Source organism: Pseudophryne corroboree, unplaced genomic scaffold (genome assembly GCF_028390025.1).
Source record: "Pseudophryne corroboree isolate aPseCor3 unplaced genomic scaffold, aPseCor3.hap2 scaffold_782, whole genome shotgun sequence".
Taxonomy (NCBI): Eukaryota; Metazoa; Chordata; class Amphibia; order Anura; family Myobatrachidae; genus Pseudophryne; species Pseudophryne corroboree.
In genome coordinates this window covers 167,521-175,421 of record NW_026970361.1, presented here as the reverse complement: position 1 = coordinate 175,421, position 7,901 = coordinate 167,521, and positions in this window count along the sequence as shown.

Here is a 7,901-nt window from a genome sequence, read left to right as displayed (position 1 = left end):
GAGCTGCGCATTGGAAAATTCAGGGCTATGCCGTGTAGATGATGGCCTAACAGGAGGCTTTAAAATTTTCTTTCTAGTGTCCTTCGTTTGGGAGAAAAATGCAAAGGTACAAGACAGCTTTTCCTTGCCAATATCTCTCTTTTGCATAGAGCTGCGCATTGGAAAATTCAGGGCTATGCCGTGTAGATGATGGCCTAACAGGAGGCTTTAAAATTTTCTTTCTAGTGTCATTCGTTTGGGAGAAAAATGCAAAGGTACAAGACAGCTTTTCCTTGCCAATATCTCTCTTTTGCAAAGAGCTGCGCATTGGAAAATTCAGGGCTATGCCGTGTAGACGATGGCCTAACAGGAGGCTTTAAAATTTTCTTTCTAGTGTCCTTCGTTTGGGAGAAAAATGCAAAGGTACAAGACAGCTTTTCCTTGCCAATATCTCTCTTTTGCAAAGAGCTACGCATTGGAAAATTCAGGGCTATACCGTGTAGATAAAAGCACTAACAGGAGGCTTTAAAATTTTCATTCTAGTGTCTTTCGTTTGGGAGAAAAATCCAATGGTAAAAGACAGCTTTTCCTTGCCAATATCTCTCTTTTGCAAAGAGCTGCGCATTGGAAAATTCAGGGCTATGCCGTGTAGATGATGGCCTAACAGGAGGCTTTAAAATTTTCCCAAACGAAGGACACTAGAAAGAAAATTTTAAAGCCTCCTGTTAGGCCATCATCTACACGGCATAGCCCTGAATTTTCCAATGCGCAGCTCTTTGCAAAAGAGAGATATTGGCAAGGAAAAGCTGTCTTGTACCTTTGCATTTTTCTCCCAAACGAAGGACACTAGAAAGAAAATTTTAAAGCCTCCTGTTAGGCCATCATCTACACGGCATAGCCCTGAATTTTCCAATGCGCAGCTCTTTGCAAAAGGGAGATATTGGCAAGGAAAAGCTGTCTTGTACCTTTGCATTTTTCTCCCAAACGAAGGACACTAGAAAGAAAATTTTAAAGCCTCCTGTTAGGCCATCATCTACACGGCATAGCCCTGAATTTTCCAATGCGCAGCTCTTTGCAAAAGAGAGATATTGGCAAGGAAAAGCTGTCTTGTACCATTGGATTTTTCTCCCAAACGAAGGACACTAGAATGAAAATTTTAAAGCCTCCTGTTAGTGCTATATCTACACGGTATAGCCCTGAATTTTCCAATGCGCAGCTCTTTGCAAAAGAGAGATATTGGCAAGGAAAGGCTGTCTTGTACCTTTGCATTTTTCTCGCAAACGAAGGACACTAGAAAGAAAATTTTAAAGCCTCCTGTTAGGCCATCATATACACGGCATAGCCCTGAATTTTCCAATGCGCAGCTCTTTGCAAAAGAGAGATATTGGCAAGGAAAAGCTGTCTTGTACCTTTGCATTTTTCTCCCAAACGAAGGACACTAGAAAGAAAATTTTAAAGCCTCCTGTTAGGCCATCATCTACACGGCATAGCCCTGAATTTTCCAATGCGCAGCTCTTTGCAAAAGAGAGATATTGGCAAGGAAAAGCTGTCTTGTACCTTTGCATTTTTCTCCCAAACGAAGGACACTAGAAAGAAAATTTTAAAGCCTCCTGTTAGGCCATCATCTACACGGCATAGCCCTGAATTTTCCAATGCGCAGCTCTTTGCAAAAGAGAGATATTGGCAAGGAAAAGCTGTCTAGTACCATTGGATTTTTCTCCCAAACGAAGGACACTAGAATGAAAATTTTAAAGCCTCCTGTTAGTGCTATATCTACACGGTATAGCCCTGAATTTTCCAATGCGTAGCTCTTTGCAAAAGAGAGATATTGGCAAGGAAAAGCTGTCTTGTACCTTTGCATTTTTCTCCCAAACGAAGGACACTAGAAAGAAAATTTTAAAGCCTCCTGTTAGGCCATCATCTACACGGCATAGCCTTGAATTTTCCAATGCGCAGCTCTTTGCAAAAGAGAGATATTGGCAAGGAAAAGCTGTCTTGTACCTTTGTATTTTTCTCCCAAACGAAGGACACTAGAAAGAAAATTTTAAAGCCTCCTGTTAGGCCATCATCTACACGGCATAGCCCTGAATTTTCCAATGCGCAGCTCTTTGCAAAAGAGAGATATTGGCAAGGAAAAGCTGTCTTGTACCTTTGCATTTTTCTCCCAAACGAAGGACACTAGAAAGAAAGTTTTAAAGCCTCCTGTTAGGCCATCATCTACACGGCATAGCCCTGAATTTTCCAATGCGCAGCTCTTTGCAAAAGAGAGATATTGGCAAGGAAAAGCTGTCTTGTACCTTTGCATTTTTCTCCCAAACGAAGGACACTAGAAAGAAAATTTTAAAGCCTCCTGTTAGGCCATCATCTACACGGCATAGCACTGAATTTTCCAATGCGCAGCTCTTTGCAAAAGGGAGATATTGGCAAGGAAAAGCTGTCTTGTACCTTTGCATTTTTCTCCCAAACGAAGGACACTAGAAAGAACATTTTAAAGCCTCCTGTTAGGCCATCATCTACACGGCATAGCCCTGAATTTTCCAATGCGCAGCTCTTTGCAAAAGAGAGATATTGGCAAGGAAAAGCTGTCTAGTACCATTGGATTTTTCTCCCAAACGAAGGACACTAGAATGAAAATTTTAAAGCCTCCTGTTAGTGCTATATCTACACGGTATAGCCCTGAATTTTCCAATGCGTAGCTCTTTGCAAAAGAGAGATATTGGCAAGGAAAAGCTGTCTTGTACCTTTGCATTTTTCTCCCAAACGAAGGACACTAGAAAGAAAATTTTAAAGCCTCCTGTTAGGCCATCATCTACACGGCATAGCCCTGAATTTTCCAATGCGCAGCTCTTTGCAAAAGAGAGATATTGGCAAGGAAAAGCTGTCTTGTACCTTTGTATTTTTCTCCCAAACGAAGGACACTAGAAAGAAAATTTTAAAGCCTCCTGTTAGGCCATCATCTACACGGCATAGCCCTGAATTTTCCAATGCGCAGCTCTTTGCAAAAGAGAGATATTGGCAAGGAAAAGCTGTCTTGTACCTTTGCATTTTTCTCCCAAACGAAGGACACTAGAAAGAAAATTTTAAAGCCTCCTGTTAGGCCATCATCTACACGGCATAGCCCTGAATTTTCCAATGCGCAGCTCTTTGCAAAAGAGAGATATTGGCAAGGAAAATCTGTCTTGTACCTTTGCATTTTTCTCCCAAACGAAGGACACTAGAAAGAAAATTTTAAAGCCTCCTGTTAGGCCATCATCTACACGGCATAGCCCTGAATTTTCCAATGCGCAGCTCTTTGCAAAAGAGAGATATTGGCAAGGAAAAGCTGTCTTGTACCATTGGATTTTTCTCCCAAACGAAGGACACTAGAATGAAAATTTTAAAGCCTCCTGTTAGTGCTATATCTACACGGTATAGCCCTGAATTTTCCAATGCGTAGCTCTTTGCAAAAGAGAGATATTGGCAAGGAAAAGCTGTCTTGTACCTTTGCATTTTTCTCCCAAACGAAGGACACTAGAAAGAAAATTTTAAAGCCTCCTGTTAGGCCATCATCTACACGGCATAGCCCTGAATTTTCCAATGCGCAGCTCTTTGCAAAAGAGAGATATTGGCAAGGAAAAGCTGTCTTGTACCTTTGCATTTTTCTCCCAAACGAAGGACACTAGAAAGAAAATTTTAAAGCCTCCTGTTAGGCCATCATCTACACGGCATAGCCCTGAATTTTCCAATGCGCAGCTCTTTGCAAAAGAGAGATATTGGCAAGGAAAAGCTGTCTTGTACCTTTGCATTTTTCTCCCAAACGAAGGACACTAGAAAGAAAATTTTAAAGCCTCCTGTTAGGCCATCTTCTACACGGCATAGCCCTGAATTTTCCAATGCGCAGCTCTTTGCAAAAGAGAGATATTGGCAAGGAAAAGCTGTCTTGTACCTTTGCATTTTTCTCCCAAACGAAGGACACTAGAAAGAAAATTTTAAAGCCTCCTGTTAGGCCATCATCTACACGGCATAGCCCTGAATTTTCCAATGCGCAGCTCTTTGCAAAAGAGAGATATTGGCAAGGAAAAGCTGTCTTGTACCTTTGCATTTTTCTCCCAAACGAAGGACACTAGAAAGAAAATTTTAAAGCCTCCTGTTAGGCCATCATCTACACGGCATAGCCCTGAATTTTCCAATGCGCAGCTCTTTGCAAAAGAGAGATATTGGCAAGGAAAAGCTGTCTAGTACCATTGGATTTTTCTCCCAAACGAAGGACACTAGAAAGAAAATTTTAAAGCCTCCTGTTAGGCCATCATCTACACGGCATAGCCCTGAATTTTCCAATGCGCATCTCTTTGCAAAAGAGAGATATTGGCAAGGAAAAGCTGTCTTGTACCTTTGCATTTTTCTCCCAAACGAAGGACACTAGAAAGAAAATTTTAAAAGCCTCCTGTTAGGCCATCATCTACACGGCATAGCACTGAATTTTCCAATGCGCAGCTCTTTGCAAAAGGGAGATATTGGCAAGGAAAAGCTGTCTTGTACCTTTGCATTTTTCTCCCAAACGAAGGACACTAGAAAGAAAATTTTAAAGCCTCCTGTTAGGCCATCATCTACACGGCATAGCCCTGAATTTTCCAATGCGCAGCTCTTTGCAAAAGAGAGATATTGGCAAGGAAAAGCTGTCTTGTACCATTGGATTTTTCTCCCAAACGAAGGACACTAGAATGAAAATTTTAAAGCCTCCTGTTAGTGCTATATCTACACGGTATAGCCCTGAATTTTCCAATGCGCAGCTCTTTGCAAAAGAGAGATATTGGCAAGGAAAGGCTGTCTTGTACCTTTGCATTTTTCTCGCAAACGAAGGACACTAGAAAGAAAATTTTAAAGCCTCCTGTTAGGCCATCATATACACGGCATAGCCCTGAATTTTCCAATGCGCAGCTCTTTGCAAAAGAGAGATATTGGCAAGGAAAAGCTGTCTTGTACCTTTGCATTTTTCTCCCAAACGAAGGACACTAGAAAGAAAATTTTAAAGCCTCCTGTTAGGCCATCATCTACACGGCATAGCCCTGAATTTTCCAATGCGCAGCTCTTTGCAAAAGAGAGATATTGGCAAGGAAAAGCTGTCTTGTACCTTTGCATTTTTCTCCCAAACGAAGGACACTAGAAAGAAAATTTTAAAGCCTCCTGTTAGGCCATCATCTACACGGCATAGCCCTGAATTTTCCAATGCGCAGCTCTTTGCAAAAGAGAGATATTGGCAAGGAAAAGCTGTCTAGTACCATTGGATTTTTCTCCCAAACGAAGGACACTAGAATGAAAATTTTAAAGCCTCCTGTTAGTGCTATATCTACACGGTATAGCCCTGAATTTTCCAATGCGTAGCTCTTTGCAAAAGAGAGATATTGGCAAGGAAAAGCTGTCTTGTACCTTTGCATTTTTCTCCCAAACGAAGGACACTAGAAAGAAAATTTTAAAGCCTCCTGTTAGGCCATCATCTACACGGCATAGCCTTGAATTTTCCAATGCGCAGCTCTTTGCAAAAGAGAGATATTGGCAAGGAAAAGCTGTCTTGTACCTTTGTATTTTTCTCCCAAACGAAGGACACTAGAAAGAAAATTTTAAAGCCTCCTGTTAGGCCATCATCTACACGGCATAGCCCTGAATTTTCCAATGCGCAGCTCTTTGCAAAAGAGAGATATTGGCAAGGAAAAGCTGTCTTGTACCTTTGCATTTTTCTCCCAAACGAAGGACACTAGAAAGAAAGTTTTAAAGCCTCCTGTTAGGCCATCATCTACACGGCATAGCCCTGAATTTTCCAATGCGCAGCTCTTTGCAAAAGAGAGATATTGGCAAGGAAAAGCTGTCTTGTACCTTTGCATTTTTCTCCCAAACGAAGGACACTAGAAAGAAAATTTTAAAGCCTCCTGTTAGGCCATCATCTACACGGCATAGCACTGAATTTTCCAATGCGCAGCTCTTTGCAAAAGGGAGATATTGGCAAGGAAAAGCTGTCTTGTACCTTTGCATTTTTCTCCCAAACGAAGGACACTAGAAAGAAAATTTTAAAGCCTCCTGTTAGGCCATCATCTACACGGCATAGCCCTGAATTTTCCAATGCGCAGCTCTTTGCAAAAGAGAGATATTGGCAAGGAAAAGCTGTCTTGTACCATTGGATTTTTCTCCCAAACGAAGGACACTAGAATGAAAATTTTAAAGCCTCCTGTTAGTGCTATATCTACACGGTATAGCCCTGAATTTTCCAATGCGCAGCTCTTTGCAAAAGAGAGATATTGGCAAGGAAAAGCTGTCTTGTACCTTTGCATTTTTCTCGCAAACGAAGGACACTAGAAAGAAAATTTTAAAGCCTCCTGTTAGGCCATCATCTACACGGCATAGCCCTGAATTTTCCAATGCGCAGCTCTTTGCAAAAGAGAGATATTGGCAAGGAAAAGCTGTCTTGTACCTTTGCATTTTTCTCCCAAACGAAGGACACTAGAAAGAAAATTTTAAAGCCTCCTGTTAGGCCATCATCTACACGGCATAGCCCTGAATTTTCCAATGCGCAGCTCTTTGCAAAAGAGAGATATTGGCAAGGAAAAGCTGTCTTGTACCTTTGCATTTTTCTCCCAAACGAAGGACACTAGAAAGAACATTTTAAAGCCTCCTGTTAGGCCATCATCTACACGGCATAGCCCTGAATTTTCCAATGCGCAGCTCTTTGCAAAAGAGAGATATTGGCAAGGAAAAGCTGTCTAGTACCATTGGATTTTTCTCCCAAACGAAGGACACTAGAATGAAAATTTTAAAGCCTCCTGTTAGTGCTATATCTACACGGTATAGCCCTGAATTTTCCAATGCGTAGCTCTTTGCAAAAGAGAGATATTGGCAAGGAAAAGCTGTCTTGTACCTTTGCATTTTTCTCCCAAACGAAGGACACTAGAAAGAAAATTTTAAAGCCTCCTGTTAGGCCATCATCTACACGGCATAGCCCTGAATTTTCCAATGCGCAGCTCTTTGCAAAAGAGAGATATTGGCAAGGAAAAGCTGTCTTGTACCTTTGTATTTTTCTCCCAAACGAAGGACACTAGAAAGAAAATTTTAAAGCCTCCTGTTAGGCCATCATCTACACGGCATAGCCCTGAATTTTCCAATGCGCAGCTCTTTGCAAAAGAGAGATATTGGCAAGGAAAAGCTGTCTTGTACCTTTGCATTTTTCTCCCAAACGAAGGACACTAGAAAGAAAATTTTAAAGCCTCCTGTTAGGCCATCATCTACACGGCATAGCCCTGAATTTTCCAATGCGCAGCTCTTTGCAAAAGAGAGATATTGGCAAGGAAAATCTGTCTTGTACCTTTGCATTTTTCTCCCAAACGAAGGACACTAGAAAGAAAATTTTAAAGCCTCCTGTTAGGCCATCATCTACACGGCATAGCCCTGAATTTTCCAATGCGCAGCTCTTTGCAAAAGAGAGATATTGGCAAGGAAAAGCTGTCTTGTACCATTGGATTTTTCTCCCAAACGAAGGACACTAGAATGAAAATTTTAAAGCCTCCTGTTAGTGCTATATCTACACGGTATAGCCCTGAATTTTCCAATGCGTAGCTCTTTGCAAAAGAGAGATATTGGCAAGGAAAAGCTGTCTTGTACCTTTGCATTTTTCTCCCAAACGAAGGACACTAGAAAGAAAATTTTAAAGCCTCCTGTTAGGCCATCATCTACACGGCATAGCCCTGAATTTTCCAATGCGCAGCTCTTTGCAAAAGAGAGATATTGGCAAGGAAAAGCTGTCTTGTACCTTTGCATTTTTCTCCCAAACGAAGGACACTAGAAAGAAAATTTTAAAGCCTCCTGTTAGGCCATCATCTACACGGCATAGCCCTGAATTTTCCAATGCGCAGCTCTTTGCAAAAGAGAGATATTGGCAAGGAAAAGCTGTCTTGTAC